Genomic DNA, 25,235 nt, shown 5'->3' with positions numbered 1-25,235 from the left:
AATGAGCAAAGACCATCTCCAAACAGCAAGTTAACCCAGGTCATGGTTTGGTTTGTTAAGAGCTGAGAATTGCTTGCCAATCCCAAGTGCATATCTCATGGGTTCAGAAACATCATATCCCCAAGCTTTTTAAAATCCCTGTTCTTCGGTACAGAGCATCCTAGAAAAATCACCCACTTTACAATCAGTTGTTGGTAATAACTGAGGAATGGACATGGAAAGTCAGAGATTTAAAGGAAAACAGATGTTTCCAGGGTTGGTTTCTTTTTTTTTCCACTGATACAAAAAACAAAACAAAACAAAACAAAACCAGAAAACAAAACAAGAAGTAACAGAAAAACTTCCCTTGCTTGAGTGCATTTTCTCCAAAAAAACAAAAATGAAAAATCTGCATTTCTCAAAAGCACCAAGTATCAAAACTACCACCAAAATAATTACACTAGACCAGACCAGAAAGTTGGCATTTTCATTGACTCATCTGCAAGTATTCCAGAAATTTGGAAGCACGGGGCTGGTTTCTATCGTTGGAGTTTGGAAAGCGGAAAAAAAAAAAAAAAAAAAAAAAAGCTAAAAGGATTTTGGAAATACACTACTGAGGAGAACTCTAAAATTTTTCTTCCACAATTAAAGTTTAAAGAATTCTTAGAAATTTTCTAACTTTTGGAAATGTAAGTGAATTTAAAAATCAGAATTACCATCTTTAACAAATAAATGACCATTTAAAGATTGAGGGGTCACACTCATTAAGTTTAAAATTATCTGACCTGAGGTAAATGGAAATTGTTTCCCTATTTGTATACCTTGTCCAAATCCTCTTTGATGCTTTGCTCACTTCTTTTAACTAACCGCTGTGTTTCCAGTAAAAGAACTCAAGCTACTTCACGTGCCTCTTGCACTAAGAACTGTATTTCAATGGCCAAATCGCTAATAAACCAAAGTATCAGTCACAAAAGCGTTTTGTCAATTAAAAAGTTAAAATGGAAGTTTTACCAGTTCTTCAAACTAGTTTATATGACTAAGACTTTATTTAAGGAAGACCTAGTATAGAGAAACGAACTCATTTGTAAATAAGTGGTTTTTATAGGGTCTACAGAGGAACATGTAGTTCTTTCATTCAGGAAGAATATAATACTTGGATGTTATCTATTAGTTTTCTTCTTTACCCTCAGTAAAGCTGGCTTGATTCTCAAATTAGTTTGTGTCCGTGATCAAGTATCTTTTATTCCTATAAGAATAGCTGAGCATTACTTTATCCAGCTTACTCATTCCCATTTGTCACTAATTCAAATTAAGCACTGAAAGTAGATTAATATTCCTAAAACAGTGCTGGGACTATATTGCCTATCAAAGCATTTACAATGTTGCCTTCCAGATCACAAGCAGAATACTCCCCTGGCTTTCAAAACATTCCACCAAAATCCCAGTAGGAGTTTTCCACTACTATCCAGATCTCAAGAAGCCTGGACTGAACCCTCTACTCCCCCCAAATATCCAATATCCCCTCACTTTTCCCGATACTCTCTTGGTGCCGGTCCCCTTTTGGGATAGCAGGTCCCATTCCTGTTCACCTTACTGATCTCTTATCTCTATGAGTAATGTCATATTTTCTACAAAAACTATTTTCATAGCAAACCAGCTTACAAGGAATATAACTTCTTTATCAAAGATTCAGAAAATAACAAATAAATTTCAAACTGACACTAATTCTATCACCAACTATTCTTAGTTAACGTATTGATGTAATATTCTTGAAAATTTTTATTTTGTTTTGGTATATAATTTTAAAAATGGTATCCTACTGTTCCAAACATCTCATCAGATCTCTTTTCATTAGTGACCACATATCTTTTCACACCTCATCCTTGTATTATCTTTCTGAAGCTGTGTCTCACTCAGCACCCAACAGAGTTGTACCTTGAAGCACTCAACTCAGAGGGTGACAGGCAAACACGTAAAGCAATACGCACTCAGTAATATATATCAACTTTTGCCTATTTATAATGATTCTTATAAATTCACTGATGCTTAGTGAATTTTCAGTTAAATTTGATATAACAGTTTGGTGCGCCTAAGAAAAACAAAGAAATTGTCACATAAACGTATTTTGTATACTTATATTATAGAAATATAAATACACAAATAAACATTTGTTAAAATAAATTCAATCAGAAAATATTCTAAAAAGGAAGATGGTTTTAGAGAGAGAAGTTTCTCCAAAACAAATACTGATAATATCTTTAAAATGTTCCCTATGACAAAAAAAGAAGTGGGAGCAAGACCATCAAAGCAACTGTTTCGATACATGGAAAAATCTTTGAACGCCAACTAGTGTGTCTTAAACTTGAATAATGAATGGATCCATGTAAAACATGTGGGACTGTCTTGGATACGAAGCTGCATCTGTGGATTCATGGTCCCTGATTCACAGGCTAAGAAACTGATTTTTAAATGCTCTCTTACGAAGCAGGAACTAGATAAAAGCATCCGGCGTGCTCTTGCCGCTGGCTTCTTAGAGAGCAGCAATTATGCACATATGCTAAGTTACCTGAAGCCTGACAGAACTGTAGGATTCTAGCTCAAACTGGAGAGTGAAAGTAGCTTCTCCATTGCAAGGGAATCTAGAGGTGACAAAACAATTTGTGTTTTCAAGGTTGACCCCAGAATGTACCATAATTTAAGCTGAAGATGAACGTAGGCAAGTAGCAATTACATTCACATGAATGGAGAATATAAATGTTCTTACTTTTTTTTGTACTCTTCTGCTTTCATTTACCAATTCCCTCAAACTCCTCTGTCACTGTCTGCCTGTAGTACTTTTCTATTTCAATCCCACGGAAACCACTGTATTGGGGATGGGGGTGAAGAATGCAGATTCATTCAAGAAATAACTCAGTTACTACAAGTCTGTAGATACTCACGCTCTTTGCTTTCCTTAGATTTCTACTTTGACATTGCTAGATCATATAAAATGCTAATAATTTAACAAAGATAACTACATATATAGCAAAGGCAATGAAATTATTCCCAAAGTTATGGTATAATAATTAATACAATTCGAATGCTGAAATGGAGTTAATCAGTTTAATAGTTTTCTCAGTCACTACAGAAGTTATGAAATGGATTCTCAATAGATCAGGAAAGTTTATTCTTATCTCTAATATTTTTGAGTTAGCTTTTGAATACTAGGTTCATTTAAAAATTGCTATTTACAGGAGCGCCTGGGTGACTCAGTTGGTTAAGTGTCTGCCTGGCTCAGGTCATGATCCCGTGGTCCTGGGATCGAGCCCTGCATCGGGATCCCTGCTCAGTGGGGAGTCTGCTTCTCCCTCTGCCTCTGCCCCTCCCCCTGCTTGTGCTTTCTCATGCTTTCTTGGTATCAAATAAATAAAAATCTTTTTTAAAAAAATTTATATATATATGTATATATACACACACACACACTTTAGTTTTATTCAGAATTCTTCATTTTAATTAACTCTGCATAGATTTATTTCTATTCTCAATTGAAATTTTCATTCACAGCCTAGCTTTTAGCACATATGGATATAAAATGCATGTTGCTTTTCTACCTAAGGTACTCCAGAAAACTCTCAATCTACTTATATTTCATCACCAAGAAATCATGCTAATATTTCCGTTAACGTCACACTTGTATTTTACCTAGGATATAGTCTGTGAAGATAGTAAAGAAATACTATATTCCAGAAATAGCATAATATGTAGCTTTTTTTTTTCCATGAGGATTTTTTTTAGGGCAGTTTTAGGTTCCCAGCAACACTGAGGGGAAAGTACAGAGATTTCCCATGTATGCCCTGCCCACACACATGCATAACCTCTCCCATCATCAACCTCCCCACCAGAATGGGACATTTGTTACAAGTGATGAACCTTCACTGACACATTACCCTCATCCAAAGTCCATAGTTCACCTTAGAGTTCACTCTTTATGTTGTATATTCTGAGTTTTGAAATACGTAAAATGACATGTATCCTTCATTATATTATCATACAGAGTATTTGTACTTTTCTAAAAATCCTCTATACTCTATTTATAACATCCACCCCCTCCCCCTACTCCTTTTAACTCCTGGCAATCACTGATCTTCTTTACTGTCTCCATAGTTTTGCCTTTTCCAGAATGTCATAGAGTTGGAATCATATAGTACACAGGCTTTTCAGATTGACTTCTTTTCCTGATAGACTTTCACGATTCCTCCATGTCTTTTCATGGCTTGATGGCTCATTTGTTTTTAGCACCGAATAATATTCCATTGTTTGCATGGACCACGGTGTATTTATCTATTTACCTACTGAAGGGACATCTTGATTGCTTCCAACTTTTGGCAACTATGAATAAAGCTAAACGTCCGTATGCCTGTGTGTAGACATGCTTTCAACTCCTTGGGGTAAAGGCCAAGGAGCACAACTGCTGAATCATATGTTTAAATTATAGTTACTTTTCTAAGAATCCCCCAAACTGTCTTTCAAAGTGGCGGCACCATTCTGCATTCCCACCGGCAATGAATGAGAGCTCCTGTTGCTCCACGTCTTGGCCAGTAAGCATTTGATGCTGTCATTGTTCTGACTTTTGGCCATCCTAGTAGACATGCAGGAGTATATCATTGCTGTTTCAATTGGCATTTCCTCGTGACATACGATGTGCAGCATCCTTTCGTATACTTACTGGCCGTATGTGTATTTTGTTTGGTGCGGTGTCTGCTAAGGTCTTTGGCCCATTTTTAAATTGGGTTTTCTTTCTGTTGAGTTTTAAGAGTTGTTTGTATATGTTGGATAACACTTCTTTATCAGATGTGTCTGCTGCAAATATTTTCTCCCAGCCTGTGGCTTATCTTCTTGTTCTTTTAACATTGTCTTTCACAGAACAGAAGTTTTTAATATTAGTGATTTCCAGATTATTATTTCTTTCATGGATTGTGCTTTGGTGTTGTATCCAAAAAGGCATTGCCATACCCAAGGTCATCCAGGTTTCCTCCTATGTCCTCTTCTAGGAGTTTTTATAGTTTGCATTTTACATTTAGTTCTCTGATCCATTTTGAGTAACTTTTATAAGGTGCCAGGTCCTTGTCTAGAGTCACTATTTTGCATGCGAATGTCCGGTTGTTTTAGCACTATTTGGTGAAGACACTACCTTTTGCCCCATTGTTTTACTTTTGCTCTTTTGTCAAAGGTACATTTATGGGGATCTATTTCTGGGCTCTTTTTCTGTTTCATTGGTCTATTCTTTTTTTTTTTCCCATCAATACCACACTGTCTTGATTCCTGTAGCTTTACAGGAAGTCTTGATTCAAGTAGTGTCAGTGTTCAATTCTCCTTCAATATCGTGTTGGCTAATCTGGGTCTTTTCAATCTCATATAAACTTTAGAATCAGTTTACTGATAACCATCTAACAACTTTCTGGAATTTTGACTGGGATTGTACTGAATCTATAGATCAAGTTGGGAAGGACTGACATCTTGGAAATATTGAATCTTTCTTTCCTGGACCATAAAATATCCTGCATCATTTAGTTCTTTGATTTCATTCATTAGAGTTTTATCGTTTTCTCCATAAGATCTTATACATTTTTTTGTTATCATTATACTTAAGTATTTCATTTTTTGACTACTAATATAAATGGTATTTTGTTCTTAATCTCAAATTCCACTCATATATTGCTGATATACAGGAAAGCAATTTACATGTACACCTTGCATCCTGCAACCTTGCTATGCTCACTTACTAGTTCCAGAAGCTCATTCTTTCAGATTTCCTACTTAGACAATAATGTCAGCTGTGAGAAATTTTCTCTCTTCCTTCCCAATTTATATACCTTTTTTCCTCCTCTTTTCTTATTGCATTAGCTAGGACTTCCAATACAATGCTGAAATGGAGTGATAAGAGAAGACATTCTTGCCTTGTTCCTGATCTAGGTGGGAAAAGCTCTGAGTTTCTCACCATCAAGTATGATGTTAGTTGTAGGGGTTTTTTTGTAGATATTCTTTACCAAATTGAGGAATCTTCCCCTCTATTCCTAGTTTACAATACATCACTTTTTAAGTGTTTTTTTTCTAAGTGATCAGAGTCTTCACAATCGACTTGAATTTGTAAAATATTAAAATGATCCACCAAAACCTTTTATTTCTACAAATCATTAAATAAAAGGAATTTTAGGTCACTTCTGAAAATGACATAGTCACAGAACATGTTCTCATATATATTCAATGAAACTACATTTTTCTGAAGTCTTAAAATTATATAGAATATTAAAGTACCTACAGATGGATTTTTTCATCAGAATTTTGGAATATGACACATTTGCTTCATTTAAGAGAACCAGTGACACCTGATGAAAATATTCTTCTCATTTATTCAGCAAATATTCATTGGATATCCACTTTGTTTTAGAAACTGCTGTCTCTAAGTCAAATGTTTGGCAAATCTTCCAAAGTCTGTAGCTACAGTAAAATACACATAAGATTTACCATTTTAATCATTTCTAAATATACAGAGTTCAAGAGTGCCAAGGATATTCACATTATTGTGCAACCAATCTCCAAAACTTTTTCAGCTTGCAGAACTGGAACTTTATACTTATTAAACAACAACTTCCCATATCCCCTTCCCCTGGGCCCCAGCAACCACCGTTTTACCTTGTTTCTACAGATTTAACCATTCTAGATACCTTACATAGGTGGAATCATACAATACTTACCTCTTTGTGACTGGCTTTGTTTCGCTTAGCATAATACCCTCCAGTTTCATCTCTCTTGTAACGTATGTCAGAATTTCCTTCCTTTGTGAGCTGAATAATTTTCCATTGCAGGTAAGTTTTGCATTTTATGTATCCTTCGATCTGTCAATGGATACTTTGGTTGCTTCTACCTGGTGGCTATTGTGAATAATGTTGCTATAAATATTGGTGTTCAAATATCACTTTTGAGAGCTTGCTTCCAATTCCCATTTATTTATTTATTGAGTGAGTGAGTGAGTGAAAGAGAGAGTGTGTGCGTGTATGAGCACAGGGGTGGGGAGGGGCAGGGCGATAGGGAGAGAGAGAATCTTAAGCAGGCTCCATGCCTAGGGTGGAGCCCCACACGGGGCTCAATCTCACAACCCTGCGATCGTGACCTGAGCCAAAATCAAGAATTAGACACTTAACCAACTGAGCCACCGAGGCACCCCACTATTCCTTTTGATATATACCCAGAAGTGGAATTTCTGGATCATACAGTAATTGTGTTCTTAATTTTTGGAGGAATTGTCATATTAGTTTCCAGTGGTTTCACCATTTTACATTCCCACCAACTGTACACAAGGTAATTTCTCCACATCCTAACACCTGTTATTTTGATTTTGTTATCACCCAAACGGTGTAATAATTCATTTTGATAGTAATTTGCATCTCTTGAGGGATCAGTGATGTTGGACATCTTCTCATATGCTTGTTGGCTATTTGTAAATCATTTTTGGAGAAATATCTCTTTAAGTCCTTTGTCCATTTTTAAATCAGATTATTTTAAGTTGTAGAAGTTTTATTATATACTCTGGATATTAACTGCTTATCAGCTATATGATTTGTAAATAATTTCTCCCATTATGTGTGTTATGGACTGAATTGTGTCCCCCCAAAAGTCACATGTTGAAATCCTAACTTGTAATTCCTCAAAATGTGACCACACTTAGAGACACAACAGGTATCCTTTTAGAGGAGGAGATTAGGACACAGATGAAAGACCACGTGAGGACACAGAAAGAAGCCATATGAAGCCATACGAAGCCACAGGGAGAGGCCTTAGAAGACATCAAACCTTCAAACACCTGATCTTGGACTTCCAGCCTCCAGGACTATAAGAAAATAGACTTCTGTTGTTTAAGCACCCAGTGTATGGTATTTTGTTATGGCCGCCCCAGCAAACTAATACACTGTAGGTTCCTTATTCACTCTTTACTCGGTTATTGCAAAAATAACTTTGCAATAAGCATATGCGATTAACTTACATTATACTACAGTACATTATTTGGAAACTATACCATGTTCATTATTTCTTTTGAATAAGAGGCCTCCATAATTAGGCATACCTAATTTTGATTCCCAGTTTTGCCATATGTAATCTATGTGACCTTGGGCAAGTTTCTTAAGCAAAGTGCCCCAGATTCCCAATTTAAAAAATGGGAATAAGCTTTTCTTCATAACTCTTGCAGACATTAAAGTAATACATGTGTCGTTGAGATGAATTTCATTCCATTTATTCAGTAATGCAAAAAATGAAATATTTTTCTATATGATTTTATCTTTTGAGGCAATATGCGTCTGATTACAAAAGTAAAGATTGGCCAACTATGGAGGAACTCAGTCATGCCAGACTTTAAATTCAACTGAGTAACATCTTAGACAAGAGGAATTTACATAACATCTTGGCATTAGAAGAGAACACCTGTTCCCAGATATTGACATCTGTTCACATTGAAACCTCTGAATTACTGTTTTCCAATCCTTGGACGTGGTCAACCAAACATACTGACATGTGCCAAGATGCCTGTCTTCTTCGTATTCTCTGGCTGCTAGTAAATGTGATTTACATCTTCCTTGACTTTGACTCTGCAGGACTTATTTCCAGCCAACACTACCCTTTTTTAGAATTTTGAGAAACACAGGGATGATGAATTTGATGAAAGACAGAAGAAATTAATTTTATCAAGCTTTTTCAGTCCCAACGAGCTGCACTTTCCAAACTTCTGCTACTGCAACAGAGGAGCACAAGTCAGGAAAACCCATGTTCTGCTTGTTTACTTTCTTGAAGCTAAAAGCTTATCTCTGCTACCAATTTTCTCAACTCAAGGCTAAGCCATCAAAGGCTAATCTGGAGATGAGGTGAAGGGCATGAGTGGTTCCTATATAGATACACTTGAAGTACATTTCTTTTTTCTTTTTTTAAGATTTATTTGACAGAGTCAAGTGGGGGGAAGGGCAAGGGAGAGAGCGAATCTCAAGCAGACTCCCTGCTGAGTATGGAACCGGACACGGGGCTGGATTTCATGATCCTGAGACCATGACTTGAGCTGAAATTGAGTCAGATGCTTAATCAACTGAGCCACCCAGGTGCCCCAATGTGCATTTCTTCCATCTCCAATTTATCTTTCTTTTTGGAACCCATGGAATCTTAATTATGATCTCAGTGATTGGGGGAAAAACCTAGCTACAACCTAGCTCTTCCTGCCTGTTGTTTATTGTTTAAGTGGGGAACCTTGGCTCTTACTATTCAATAAATACAGAGTAAAACTCACTACTAGGTATTTACCCAAAGAACACAAAAATACTGACTTGAAAGGATACACGCACCCTGACGTTTATAGCAGCATTATCAACAATAGCCAAACTGTGGAAATAGCCTAAATGCCCATCAACGGGTGAATGGATAAAGAAGATGTGGTGTGTGTGTGTGTGTGTGTGTGTACACACACACACATATATATTTATGTGTATATATATATATACTTATATATAATGGAATATTAGTCATAAAAAGCTTGCCATTTGCAACAACATAGATGGAGCTAGACAGTATTATGCTAAGCTAAATAAGTCAGAGAAAGACAAATACCATATGATTTCAATCATATGTGGAATTTAAGAAACAAAACAAATGAACATAGGGGAAAAGAGAGAGAATGGGAGGGAGGGAGGGGGGAAAAAGAGAGAGAGAGAAGCAGACCAAGAAACAGGCTCTTTACTCTAGAGAACATACTGATAGTTACTGGAGGGGAAGTGTGTGGGAGAATGGGTTAAATAGGTGATGAGTACTAAGGTGGGCACTTGCTGTAATGAGCACCAGGAATTGTATGTGATGAATCACTAAATTCTACTCCTCCAATTAGTATTGCCTTGTATGCTAACTAGCTGGAATTTAAATAAAAACTTGGAGGAAAAAAAAAAAAACTCAAGAAAAGGTTTTTCCTCAATGACCTTGAGATTCAAAAGTCTATTTTAAAATAACAGAAACTCTCCAGATTTCTTATATTACTACAAGAACCCTACCCTGAGGCAGTTAAGTACATAATCACCAAACACACCCTGCTCCCTGAATTTGAGAAGCGGGTGGGGAAAGGAGACAGGGAACTGAAAATTCTGGAAGTGATTAACGCATTAGTCTTTATAATTTTATGCTGCCACACATGTCAAGTACTCACAACGGTGCCAACTATACAATAGGCACTGATGTGCTTTAAATCCGTAGGAGATTAGCAGAGTGTGCATTACCAAGTTTACCAGGAAACTGAAGCATGAAGGTTGACTTAATGGTGATAAGTCTCAGGCGAGGGGGAGAGACACAACTAACACACAGATTACCAGATACCTTCCTGTTTTCTCTCCAGAATACCGTGTGGCCTCAGGCGGTTTGTTGAAAGTGATCATTTGTTCTTCATATGCGCCAAAGCCATTGTTCATAAATCTACTTTTAAATGAAAATTCAACAGGACTAAGATAAAAATACCACTTCGAGGTTATTTTGTAAGTTATAGGCTTTTCCCTAATCATCAATTTTTAAGAGTGGATTTCTCTGCCATGGAAGAATGAACGTACAAGAGCATGAAAGCTCAGTGTTTTGGTAGCTATGGAAGAGTAATATTTTGGGAATCTTTTATACACATTTTATAGATATTTCTATGTAACTCCATCTGTCTAAGAAAATAGGACTTGAAAAAGGCCTAAGTTTGGTAAGTGTATGAAGGTGAAAGAGAGAAAGTGTGCACTAATGAATGCCCCCAAGTCAACTTTCAGGATGAGGAATAAAATAATTAGAGAAACAGTGTAATAATACTGTTTGCTAGACAAAATTGTGGGGCCAAATTTTAGGCATTTTTTAGCTCAGTGGAGTTTCCTGATACCATCTTTAACCCCTCCCCCCCACAAGAGGCACCTGGGTGGCTCAGTCGGTTAAGCATCTGCCTTTGGCTCAGGTCATGATCAGAGGGTCCTGGGAATGAGCCCTGCGAGAGCTCCCTGCTCAGTGGGGAGCCTGTTTCTTTCTCTCCATCTGCCTGCTGCTCCCCCTGCTTGTGCTCTTTCTCTCTGTGTCAAATAAATAAATAAAATCTTTAAAAGGGAGCATGCTGTGATGAGCACTGGGTGTTATACACAGCTAATGAATCATTGAACACTACATCAAAAACTAATGATGCACTGTATGTTGGCCAACTGAACATAATAAAAAAATAAAATAAATAAAGCCCCCCCAAATATAATAAATAAATAAGAGTGATAAATCGACTTATATCAATTTTTACAGAAAATAAAGGAATATGCAGTTCAATTTAGGCAAATGAGATGGCAAAAAAATCTCAAGTTTCCCACTACCCGTAAATGTGATCAGCATATGTAATACACTTATACAGTTCATTTTCCTGAAGAAGGGCAAAAAAATGTCAGTGATGAGAAAAAAAAAAAGAGATTTTAATGATGAATTTTTGCCTAAGAAACTCACCCAACTGATCTTTTTCTATTCCCTTCACTGTTACTAGAATGCATTCTTATTCTATTAAAAAAAAAGGAAAAAAGGAAAAAACTCAAGGTCCTAAATCTTTTCTTCTGTGTTTCATATAACACCACTGGTAAGATCTCCAACACATACAAATGTAACGATTATTTTATCTGTGGTTACATTAAAATTCCCAATAATAAAAAGTTTTCTGGGATTGCTAGTGTGAGAGCATCCATGAGCAAGTATTATCTTGAATTCTGAGAAAATAATGTATCAGAACACGTCAGATATTACTTAGCAGCTTGAGAAACCACATTAAATTTTATACATGATGACCTTTTAAGGAAAGGCTTCAAATACGCTTTGGAAACATGCCGATGATTCAGGAAGAAATGGGTCTTGTTAAACCCCAGTGGATTTGCCAGATAGATGAGCAGCCATTTTGTTCTGTTTCACCTCATGTGACTTTTACCCAATTTTTTAGAGGAAAAAGAATAAAAATATTTTTGGACTTCTTTTATATGTAATGGTGATTTTAGGTATATATGCAGTGTGACTATTGAGATTTTGTTCTGGAGACAGTTAAAATAAAATTTGAAATTTGAAATTTTTCTTTCTTCATCGGTCAGATGTACCATAGCTGTGAATGCCAAGTTGGGAAGAGAGGAGTTACCGTTGGCTTTCTCGCTTTCTTAAGGAGACATGAGCTGGCCCCAGACCCCATTAAGCAGTTCGCACAATTGTTAGGAGAAGAAATCCAGTCCTGAGTCTCAGCCTCTAATACCATGATGCCTTAGAACAGCCATATGAGTTAAACAGCTACAATCACTGTCCCCAGACTCCAGATATGTTAACTCTCAAATGAAATGAGTTTGCTGCCTCTCTCAAATGTGCCAATGCCAACTTTGTGTCAGAACCCTGACTACAGGGGCGCCTGGGTGGCTCAGTTGTTAAGCGTCTGTCTTCGGCTCAGGGCGTGATCCCAGCGTTCTGGGATCGAGCCCTGCATCAGGCTCCCTGCTCTTCTGGGAGCCTGCTTCTTCCTCTCCCTCTGCCCCTGCTTGTGTTCCCTCTCTCGCTGGCTGTCTCTCTCTCTCTGTCAAATAAATAAATAAAATCTTTAAAAAAAAAAAAAAAGAACCCTGACTATATAATCATTACCCTGAAAGCCAAATGTCCCTTTCCCAAACTCCATCCTTATCCCCACAAGCAAAAGGAAGTGTGTATGAACGTTTTTAAGTTGTTCAGTTCCTCTGTAAAGTCTCATGCAGGTTATGCCCGTGATTGTGCTAATAAGTTTGAGAAAGAATAAAGTTAAAAAGAGAACTACCCTATGATCCGGCAATCACACTACTGGGTATTCACCCAAAAAAATACAAAAGCACTAATTCAAAGCGATACATGCATCCTTATGTTTATTGCAGCATTATTTACAATAGCCACATTATGGAAGCAGCCCAAGTGTCCATCCATAGAGGAGTAGATAATGAAGATGTGATATATATACATATATATATACCACAATGGACTATTATTCAGCTATAAAAAGGAATGAAATCTTGCCATCTGCAAGAGTATGGATGGAGCTGGAGAATATAATGCTAAGTGAAATAAGTCAGGGAAGACAAATACCCTATGATTTCACTCATGGAATTTAAAAAACAAAGCAAGCAAAGGATAAAAAAGCAAACCAAGAAACAGTCTTAACTACAGAGAACAAACTGACGGTTAGCCGAAGGGATTGGGATGGGTGAAGTCGGGGGTGGGGATTGAAGAGTGCACTCACGGTAATGAGCACCAAGTAATGTACAGAATTATTGAATTGCTATATTGTACGCCTGAAATTAATATAACACTGTATGTTAACTATACTAGAATTTTAAAAAACAATAAAAATAGAAAAAAAGAAGTTTGAGAAACTTTCTTTGTTCTGTTTGAGGAGACAAGATTCATGAAGTGGGAAATTCCCTTAAGTGAGGAGAAGTACTTAACACTGAGCTGGGTAGCCAGGAAATGTGACGAATAACTACAACGACTAATTATACTTTGTTTATAACATTTTATTTTTGAATTCACATGCAATTGTAAGAAATAACGCAAACAGGTCCTACGTACCCTTCACCAGTTTTCTCCAAAAGTAAATGCATCACAACCAGGATACTGACATTGATACAACAGAGATACAGAACATTTCCATCACCTCAGGGACTCCTCATGCTGCCCTTTTATGTCCCTGCCTACTTCCCTTTGGTTCTCATCATCCCCGCCTTTCCCTCACACTGCCCATCCGTAACCGCCAGCAACTACTAATCCATTCTCCATTTCTATAATATAGCCTTTTAAAGAAAAAGTTAGATACATGGGATCATTTAGCAGGTCACCCTTCAGGACTGGCTTTTTCCATTCTGAATAATTCTCTGGAGATACATACAAGTTTTCGTGTGTCATTGGTTCCTTCTTTTTCATTGCTCAGTGGTCTTCCGTGGCATGAATGTACTACAGTGTGTTTAACCACTCACTCACTGAAGGACATCTGCGCTGCTTCCACTTTTGGGCTATTATGAATAAAACTGCAGTGAAGATTGGTGTACAGGGTTTTGGTGTGAACATAAGTTTTCATATCTCTGAGGTAAGTCTCTGAAGTCCTGTAGCTCGGTTGCATGTAGTAACATGTTTTGTGTTTGAAGGGGATGCCGAGTTGTTTTCCGGAATGCCTCTCCTATTTTACACTCCATACAACAATGTATAACTGATTCAGTCTCTCTGTATCCTTTCCAGTATTTGGTGTGGTCATATATTTTTTTAAATCTAAGCCATTCTGACAGGTGTGTAGTGTCATTTCATTTTAATGGCAAATGATGCTGAATTGTCTTCTCAAGGGCTTTTTGCCATTCATGTCCACTTGTCAGCGTCTTCACGCTTTTTTTTTTTTTTCTGTTGAGAGCTGAGAGCCCTTTATATATTCTAGATAGAAGTCCTTTGTCAGATACATGGTTTGCAGATATTTTCTCTCTGTCTTTGGCTTCTCTTTCACTTCTCTTCATGTTGCTTTCATGGGGCAATTTTGATGAAGTTCAATTTATCAAATTTCCCTTTTATGGATTCCACTTTGGGTGTCAAATCTAAGAATTCTTTGCCTAGCCCTACATCCCAAAGATTTTATCCCTTTTTTTCCCTAAAAGTTTTATAATTTTATCTTTTCCACTAAGTCCTTATTTTATTTTGAGTTAATTCTTCTGTAGGTGTGAGGTTTAGACAGAGAATCATTATTTTCCCCATGAATGTCCAATTGCTCCAGGGGCATGTGTCGACAAGTCTATTCCTCTTCTATTGAATTGCTTTTGTACCTTTGTCAGAAATCAGTTGGACTTATTTGTCTGGGTCTATTTCTGGTATCTCTACTCTCTTCCATTGATCTGTGTATCTGGGGTTCCACCAATTCAACAGGCCTGATTACTATAACTTCATAAGATGCCTTGAAATTGGGTAGCATAGTTCCATCTAGCTTATTCCTTATAGCTTTTTCTAGATTTAAAATGTTTTCAACTATTATTTGTTCAAGTTCTCTTCAGTCCCCTCCCTCTTCTGTCCTTCCAAAACTTCTAAGATACAAAGGTTAGCTATTTTGTTTTAGTCTCTTGAATCCTTTAAATTCGGTTCATCTTCCTTTTCAAGTCTATTTTCTGTTTTTTTTTTTCAGATGGGGTAGTTTTTCCTCTTCTGTCTTCTAGTTCACTATTTTCCCTATCTTCCCTATTCTGCTCTTAATCCCATCTACTGAGCCTTAAATTTCACTTTTTATATTTAATTCTACAACTTCCATTTGATCCTTCTTCATATCTTCTATTTGCTGATACTTTGTGTTGAGGCTCTCTTTTTTAAAAATTTCAAGTATGTTCATACTTGTTCACTGAAGCATTTTTATGGTGGCTGCATTAAGTATTAGTCAGAGTATTCTAACATTTCTACCATCTCAATATTGGTGTGTACTTGTTGTCTTTTTTTATTGAAATTTTAATTTTCCCAGATCTTGTTATGACAAGTAATTTTCAGTTAAAATCTGAACAATTTGTGTATTCAGTTATGAGACTCTGGATCTTATTTACACCTTGTATGTTCCTTGTTCCCTCTGACATGGCTTCAGTGGGGGAAATGGGGACTATTACCTTGTTACTGCCAGATAGGGCTAGAAATCTAGGTTCCCCCCCTTGGCTTCTTTTGACAATGGGGCCCATGGTGGGGGCGGTGGGGGATAGAGGTTCCTTGTTGTTCCTCTAGGTCTCCTCTGATAGCACCCTGAATGAAAGGGATAGGAATTCCTTCTTTACTGCTCCCCATTTGTCCTCCACTGACACCATGGAATGGTGACTCATTGCCCCTGGGCTAGGGTGGAAATCCTCCACTGTGATCACCTCAGCAGGGAGTAAGAGGGATGCCTCAAAACTCAGAGATAGGTATTGGAAGCCATGGACCCTCCATCATCACCACAGGTACTGTGGAGGGGGTGTGCAACATTACCACCTGGCAGAAGTCAAAGTCCCAGCTCCTTACTTGATCCTGGCAGATGGGTTAGGGTATCTCATTACAGTCTGAGGAGAGTGCTGGTGTGGGCTACCCACTCAACCTTTATTGGCATAGAGGGGGAGTGAGGCCACAACTTTTTCTGTGGTCTTTGGCTAGAGTAGAGCAGTTATTGTCTAAAAGGTTTCTTGCTAAGCTGCCCCTTTCCTGGTCCTTTGGCTAGAGAGAGGAGACTTTCATCAAGGTGTTGTTGCTGTTTTATCTGTACCTGCTGGTGGGTCTAGACTGCCAACTTCTTCATCTCCATGTCTGGGATATAGGAGGCTAAAAGAAAACCCAAGGAAGACACTCCTGTGTTAATCCTTGGGCCCCAAGTTTCCTAGCCAGTCTTCCATCTTTTCTCCACTTTTTTGAGTTTGTTTTATATATGTGGGCTATAATTTTTAGTTGTCCTTACAGAGAGAAATAGGGAGAAACAGATCTTCTTTCCAGAGGTAGAGTCCTATGGTGTGCTTTTTAAATGGTGTTATTTCAAAGGCATAAGCAGAAAACTTCACATTATTTGTGATTTTATAACACACTGCTAGCCCCAAGTTTAAACTACTATTGGAAAATTTACATGAGAAAGCACAATTGGAAATTTACATGTAGAAAACACTATTACATAGTATTCTTGTGATTAAAAGCAAGCTAAACATGTATAGTAACTCCATATGTTGGTGTATTTCCAAGTACCTAAAATTTACTTAAGAGCAGAACACTGTTGGCAGACTACTCCAAAAATGATCATTCTCTCTCTCTTTTTTTTTTTTTTGATGGGAAAGGAGAAAGCCATATGATAGGAGGAATGCTTCTGCATCATGTGCCTGAACTAAGTGACTTTTCCCACAGTTTTTTTAGTTTGTGGTTATCATTATCATCAGACTATGTCAACTCAGTTATCAAGGTAAAAGTCATCTGGAGAACTGTCCTTGGGGAATGAAAATGCTGAGCTGCACGCTGGGACTCAAACAATTACTTGGATTCCAGATGAGAATACAATTTTAATCCATGTATTTTTACTTAGGAGGTTCTCACATCATAAAAGCAATAGCTGTTGAAAACTAAAAGAAAACTGGTTACAAGAACAAAAATATTCTAAATGGTGAGAAGAGCAATTCATTGGATAGTATCTGGTATTTAGTGTACGAAGTCTGAAAAGGCATTGTCTAAGGTAACATTTTATGCTATAGGTACTTGGATCAAGATTATGATGTCATTTTTCATAGAAAATTAGAAAAAAAACCCCTAAATGTATATGGTACCACAAAAGAACCCAAGGAGCCAAAGTAATCTTGATAAATAACAAAGCTAGAGGCATCACACTTCCTGATTTCAAACTGTACTGCAAAGCTGCAGTAATCAAAACAAGACTACTGGCATAAAAACAAAGACAAATGGAGCAGAATACAGAGCCCAGAAAGAACCCCATGTATATATGGCCAACTAAATACTCAATGGAGAAAAGACAATTTCTTCAGTAAATGGTGTTTGGAAAACCAGACAGCCACGCACGAAAGATCGTGAAACTGGGCCACTATCCTTATATCACATAAACTATGTTGAGCTGTAAGATCTGGACTTGTCAAACTCCTAGATGAAAACATAAGGAACAAGCTCCCTGAAACAGGTCTTGGCAATGAATTTTTGGATAGAACACCAAAAGCACAAGCAACAAAACCCCAAAATTAACATGTGGAACTACATCATTCTAAACACTTTACACAAAGGAAACAATCCAATGAAAAAGGAAAATATTTGGGACCATATATCTGATAAAAGGTTAATATCCCAAAATATAAAAGAAACCCATACAACTCAGTAACAAAAAAGGAATAATCCCATTTAAAAAGTGGGTGAAGGACCTGAATAGAGATCTTTCCAAAGACATACAGAAAGCCAACTGGAACTCAAAAAGGTGCTCAACTTCACTAATCATCAGAGACGCGCCAATCCAAACCACAAAGCGGTATCAGCTCAGTTCTGATACAAGAACTATTAAGAAGAGATAAACACTAGTAAGGATGTGGAGAAAAGGAAACCATTGTACACTATTGGTGGGAATGTGAATTGAAAACCACTATGGAAAACAGGATGGATGATTCTCAGAAAGTTAAAACTAGAACTACCATATGATCCAGCAGTTCCACTTCTGTATTTATGTGTGTGTGTGTATGTGTATTCAAAGGGAATGAAATAGTCTCAAGGAAATATCTGCCTCTCAGTGTTCATTGCAGTATTTTTTATAATAGCCAAGACATGGAAACAATGTAAGTGTCCAGTGATGGACCAATGGATAAAGATGTATACATATACAATGGAATATGTATGATTCAGTCATAAAGAAGAAGAAAACCCTGCATCTGCAACAACATGGATGAACCTTCAGGACATTACGCTAAGTCAAACAAGTCAGACAGAGCAAGACAAATAGTATATGATATCCTAGGTGGAATCTAAAAATGAACTCACAGAAACCAAAGACACTGGTGGTTGCTGGAGGTGGTGGACATGGGTGTAGGTCAACAAAGGGTTACAAAATTTCAGTTATAGAATAAGTTCTGGAGATGTTATGTAGATCATGGTGACTATAGTTAATGACACTATTTTGTATTTGAAATTTGCTAAGAGACTAAGTCTTAAAAGTTTTCACCACACAAAAAGAGGGAGAGGATGTATTAACTTACTGTGAGAATCATCTCACAATATGTATGTATATGGCATCATCTTATTGTACACCTTAAATGATGTTATATGTCAATTATATATCTTGATAAAGCTAGGAAAAACTTTCGTCAAAGATTTGTATGTCTTTATATTTCTAGGATGCCTCTCACTCTTTCTAACCCTATATCCAACCCCAGTATTCATGCAGATTTAATGCTTTGTCTACTCAGTTCCTTGATCTTGTCTACAATAAATGTTTATTAGTAAATGAATAATGAATATCACACTCCATCCCATTCATCTTCTCACTCCCATTGTCATATCCTTGGCTGTGTCATTATACATGTCTGTAATCCTTAGATTATCTCAACTTAATGTATCCTACTCTGAGAGCCTTCCAGTTTATGTCCTCCAGAATTCTGAGTTTCAGCTCCACTCTCCATTAACCCAGTCACCTATCGTGAAAGATTATGTCCATTATGACAATTTAAATTTCAATTAGTATGAATATATCACAAAAGCAGAATTTTACAATTAGCTTCATGAGCACAGATAAGAAAGAGGATTAATCCCTTGTTCCTCATTATGTTCTCTTGACAAAATTCCACTCCTGCTTACCCCCAATGGTGTATTCTGCATCTGTACACATGTACCCCTCAGTTTCCTAGACAACTATTTTATTTCTTCTCCTCCATCTTCAAACCTCTGCAACTCCCTCCCCAGTCCTGTCAGCCTCCTAGCTCACAGGACACAAAAGCAATCATTAGAGTGTTTCCACAAGGTTCCCTCCACTACCCATGCATTTATCAGCTCCCTCCACCCCCACCTTTTCTTTAAATATTGAACTTAACTCCTTTAAGGTCTTAGAACCAATTTAGATTTACTAAATTGGCTGAACTTCCTAGGTTGCATGATTCCAGAAATTTTACTATATTTTCTTAACTCGTGTGTTAGGTCAGGTTTTGAGGTGCAGATTTGAGTGTGGGAAGTTTATTGGAGAGGGCTCTCAGAATGGCAGCTATGAGGGAATGAGGGAAGCAGGACTGGTCTGTGATGCATTTGGAAGAAAAGATTCAACCGACACCATGGCAGCTGTGGAGAAAAATGGTCCTACAGAATTATCTCAGATTAAGGCAAGAGGGCTAAGCCCTATGACCCCCTAGTGAGCAGCTATTACATGCAGAATGCACCCAAGAAAGAAGTATATACTGGGCAAGGCAGCTTCCTTCCGCTAAGGCCAATTACTGGGGAGGAACTCATTATGAGTTATCAGCAGGCAACTCGGATTCCTGAAGCTTCTGGGGGAATGAAGATCAGTACTGCAGCATCTGGGCCTTCCACCAGACTCTACTCCAGCATACTATGGTCCAACCAAATTCATTTGCTTCCTATAGTAAGTTCACCCCTATAGTAAGTTATCTCAGAATAACTGCTTCTGGAATCTGATTGGCTTCCTATAGTAAGCTATCTCAGAATAACTCCTGGAATCTGATTGGTCTTTTTTGGGGGAAATCAACAGGTGGAAGGTTAGTAGAACAAACTCCAGCCCCTTCTGCTGTACCTAGGGCCACTACTGATACCCACTATCTCCTTCTGTACTACTCATTCTAGATTCTGTCACCCTGGACTAGTATCCGCACTCAACTAGGTGGCTTATCTGGTGGGGTGACGCAAACCTCATCCTTGAGGGAATTATGCTTCTGAATTCCACGACTTTCTCGGGTGGTAGTGTAGCACTTCTCTATTTACAATCAAAATCAGGCAAGGAGGGACCACCAAAGATGTCCTGGCAGATCACCTGGTGCCTACGTGGTATCGCATCAGCCTTAACTCGTCCTGATAAACAGCTCAACTGCCCTAGCCAGGATGGGGACCCCTCTTCATGACTGCTTATCTCTGCCATGGAAGCTCAAAGGTCACCATAGAACAGTCATAATATAAACAATCCTTGGACTTATACTTGGGCTTTTACTGCTCTTTGGATGCAGGAGGCGAAGGTCTCTTTATATGCAGGCAGGGAGGTGCTCAGTTACACTTCTACTTAAACTGGGGATTAGGACCCTTTAGTTTCTCATTTTCTTTCTCCAGTCCATCCGTGGGAATCAAGAGTAGCCGTCCAATTCCACTGTTCTTACAAACACTACTTGCCCCAGTCATTCAAACACCTGTGATACAGCCCTGCTGCATCCAGCTGTCCAGTGCTTTCCACCCACGTTCCATCCCAGTTCGCCAGGGGAGAACTGTGATAACTGCAGGGCTGCAACAGGCCTGGAGGCGTGAGCACTTCACCTACCAACTGGATGGAGTCATCATTGCCCACATCCCGTTCGTGGTGAGTAATCAAGTTCCCAAGCTTGCTTTGGAGGCTGCTGCTTCCAGCCGAGAGCTGGAGGTGGCCCACCCTATCTCTTGAGCAGGGACTGTGTGCTTCTCTTCTGGACTCTGCACTCAGTAAGTTCAAGTCAGTAGCTTGAAATCTTCCGAGGTGCGAGTATTTACACCATGGAAGTTGACTAATGCTACAAATTAAGTTGTTCCCCACCCCCACCCACCCACTCCCAGAAAATCGGTTGTAAAAACATTTGCCAGAAGATCGCTGGTTTTCTCTTCAGCCCATCTCTGGCATGGTTTTAGGTCTGAGAAACAGACTTTGAGATGGGGATTTGTCTACTGAGGCAGTTACTGAGAACAATACCTGTGAGGGGATGAAGGAAGCAGGACTGGGAGAAGTGAAAACAGCATGCGGCCTTGTCAAAGTCTCTGACAATCCCATCAGGAGTTCTAGAGTTGGGACTGTCCCACCGCGTGGCCCAGAAATGAAACAAGAAACTGGGCCTTTTTATGCCTCTCCTGATGAGTCCAAGATGCCAGCCACCCCCAGCAGAGTGTGTCACCTTAGATGACGCAGTTACCTTCAACGGACAGCACGTCCTGGGGAGGAACTCAGCTGTGAACCATAAGTAGCCAAAAAGCATTCCTGCAACACCTGGGGGATTGAGTGTTTTAGCCCTAAAAGTGGGATGTGAACAACTTTGAGCATCCTTCTGTACAAGTAAATATTTATCTCACTTCATTTCTTAAGTACTTCATTTACTCAACAAACATATTTTCCCTGTTATAAAATTCTCCAAAGAATTTTCTTGTAGATAGTACTTGTATACACTGATATTTTAATAGGAACATTCCTAAGAAATATTTTTTTAAATGGGTTGTATTAATTTATGGTTTCATCAGCCAGCACTTTCACCAACACTAGTTATTAGTATTTGCAAATGTGACCGATGAAAAATGCCAGTTAAACTGGCTCTTATTATTAACAATATTGAACATAGCGTACACATTCAATGGTTGTATTTCTAAAATTGTCAACTGTCCTACGTTCATCCCGCTTTTTTCACTCTGAATATTTTTCCTTATTGAATTGAAAGAGCTTTTAAAAATATATTTAGGATTCTAGCCTTGTTTTAGCGTTAAACATTTAGAATATTTTCCCCATTTTTTAAGTACATACGTTTTTGGCTGCTGAGTTGTTTTACTGCATAATCAAAATTTTTGGTATTTTCTCTAATGGGAGAGTTCTCACCTTGTGGTTACACTTAAAAGTATATCCACTACTTTTGAGCATGTATAATGGTCAGTACATAGGAGACTTTCAACAAGTTTATCTGTTGACTGATATAGGAAAGGACTGTAAAAAAACAAACAAACATGCTGAATTATATAAGATTGGGCATCAAACTAAATCAAGAAAGCAAATATAATTGATGAAAGAAGTCTATAAACCTTCATCTTTAAAATCCCTGAGACTCATCTATATTAAAGATCATCATTTGAGGGGCATCCCAGCTCATTAAGCAGTTTTTAAGTATTAAATATTTCATTGCCATTAACTAGCATATATTCATTTAAAAATTATATTATCATCTATTTATTAAAATGAAATGAATTAGTGGATGCTGTGTTGAATTAATGATTCCTTAAACCTAATGTAAGGTCAATCTCTTTGGAATTTTCCTTATTTTCTTAGCTTTATATTATTTTCTTTTATCTGTGTGTCTTAACCACTATACATTTATTGAAGGCAAGAATTAGATCTTAGTCAGTTTTTTATAGTTACTGAGTAACCAAGTATTTTTTTTAAAACCAAGTATCTTCTTGCACATTACTGTCATTACTATCAATAAAACTAAATTTATTGACTTCTTAGTATAACGTAGGCACCATTTTAAGTGCTTTCAATTATAATTCATATAATCTTTATAATAACCCTATGAAGTAGGTGTATTATTATTTACATTTTATCAGATGAAGAAACTGGAGAACGGAAAAGTGATTTGCCAAAGGTCACACCTTTGTGTGCTTGAGAAAACAGCCTGACCCAGGCAGTCTTACTCCTAACCCACATTTGGAATAAATTATATATTTAAATTATTCATGACAACAATATCACATCAGATAAATTTAATAGGCCAAGGATGTGCCACTGCTTTATACTGCAATGAGTACCTGCAGAATTTGATGTAATTGGACTAGGGCTTATTTTCATGATAAAATTAAAGTTTGATAACATTGGGTTTCAGGACATTTTAACTTATCTATATTTTCTAAATATTCTAGAATATCCTTCACTGATTTAGTAATATAAAAGGAATAAAATAACATTTGGATTGGAGTGAAAAAGGAGAAAAATATAGCATTCTCTAAGTGACTAATATTTCACTGACCAAATCAGCTAATATTTTGGACAGGAAGGGAGTAGTGAGAAGCCCTTTTCCTAGCACTATTCTTCCATTGTTCCTCTCCTCAAAGAAAAGCTTAGAAGAGCACATTGATTCAGAGTACTCGACCTCATATTAATAATAATTCCAACACGTTATCCATTCTAAATAAATCCACTGAACCCTCAAGATAATTTATATTTAATTTTTTGGTGAAACCTTGATCACTTCTTAAGTATATGGTCAAATCCCTGAAATGAAAGTGTCAGGAAAGTTTAGTGAGTTGCTAGGATCAACCATGTGGGGTTCATTTACAAAATGAGCAATGCCTTATAATTATAAGAAACATCAATTTAGCTGCTGTCAAACTACAGCTCCTCATTTCTGGCCTGGAAGCAACGGAGTTCTGCACACCCCACGCTTTTAGAGAATCTTCTGCGTAATCACGTAAACATTTCGAGTTTGCGCACCTTTGTTCTCTTCCTCATATGCACTCTGCACTGAAGGGAATGAGGCATCTTTCAGAACCTCTATAACCTTTGCAGGACTTATTCGATGAATAGTTGCTTGTCCTGCATCAGGCACAACTATCTGCGCTTTCTGTTCTAAGTCCTATTGTCCTCACACTCTTTAAAACTAGCCATGCCTATTCTCCCACAGATGACGCTGTGCAAGCCACATATTCTAGAAGAGCATCTCAGCAGGTTATAAGCTGCTTCTACCATTTTCTGCGGTAACTTCATCTGGTGGTTTCTTTAACTTCAGAGAGACTCCAATGCAGACAATCCCAGCCTTGATGCTGATATTATAAATGACCTTCCCTGGGATTTCTATGTGACAAGGCGCATAAGGGAATGACGCAGTGGTCACTTCAGTCATTTGGAGAACTTGAAGTGTCCCCAGGGAGCTGTCAGAACAATCAGCCCCTCCTTCAGGAAATGAGAGGAAGTGCCAACCCAGTGGAAATTTATTTATTACCTATTTGAAGGCTGCTGAAATAACAAAACATCCTTCTCACCAGGCAAACCAGGGCCATACAAAGAAACTGAGAATATTCTCACACTGGGGCAGTGAATGTCATTCGGGCAAGTGCTAAGGAGTATTTTGTTAACGGCACTCCCAAAGAAGGAGGAAGGCAGCGTGATCACGTAAAATAAATTAAGCATCAGTGAAAAACTTTCCTTGACCCAACTCATTGCAGGAAATCAGTGAGAAGCAGACCTTGGCGCCAACCAGGTCAACAGCTCCTGCGTCACAGTGAAGGCTTTGTTACAGTTCCACTGTGCTGGGAAACCCCTACACTCAGGTTCAAAGAGTTGGGGGGGGGGGAAAGTTAAAAAGAAAAACAACAAAACCTGCCACCTGGAGCGGCTACTCCCCAAATCAGAGGAGATGGCAAGCTTTGTTTCTCCAGCCTGCGGAGAAACCTAAGGATTGAAACTCTCCATCGTCTTCTCCCTCTTCCCAAGGCAGAGCTCTGCATCTAGAGACTTCGTGCGCTGGCCCTGGGGCAGAGGAAGGCCATCCCTGACCTAACCTGCACCTTCCTCTTCCTTTTCTCTTTCTGCATGGCATTTTAGGCGATACCTCTGATCTGTAAATCTCTGTCAATCCCTGAGAATGGAATCTTGTCTTCCAAATGGACCTTGTCTCTGCTTTCTTGTTGCAGTGCCTGTTCTTGGTCCCCTATGTAAAGCCTTCCTCCTTTCCAATCTATTTAAAGTAAAGTAATACATGCAAATAGGAAGAAGGAATTCAGTCTCAAGACCATCACCTAGAAATCTTGTCTGAGTTTCCATTCTGCTTGGC

Source organism: Ursus maritimus, unplaced genomic scaffold (genome assembly GCF_017311325.1).
Source record: "Ursus maritimus isolate PB19 unplaced genomic scaffold, ASM1731132v1 scaffold_28, whole genome shotgun sequence".
Taxonomy (NCBI): Eukaryota; Metazoa; Chordata; class Mammalia; order Carnivora; family Ursidae; genus Ursus; species Ursus maritimus.
This window is presented reverse-complemented; position numbering follows the sequence as displayed.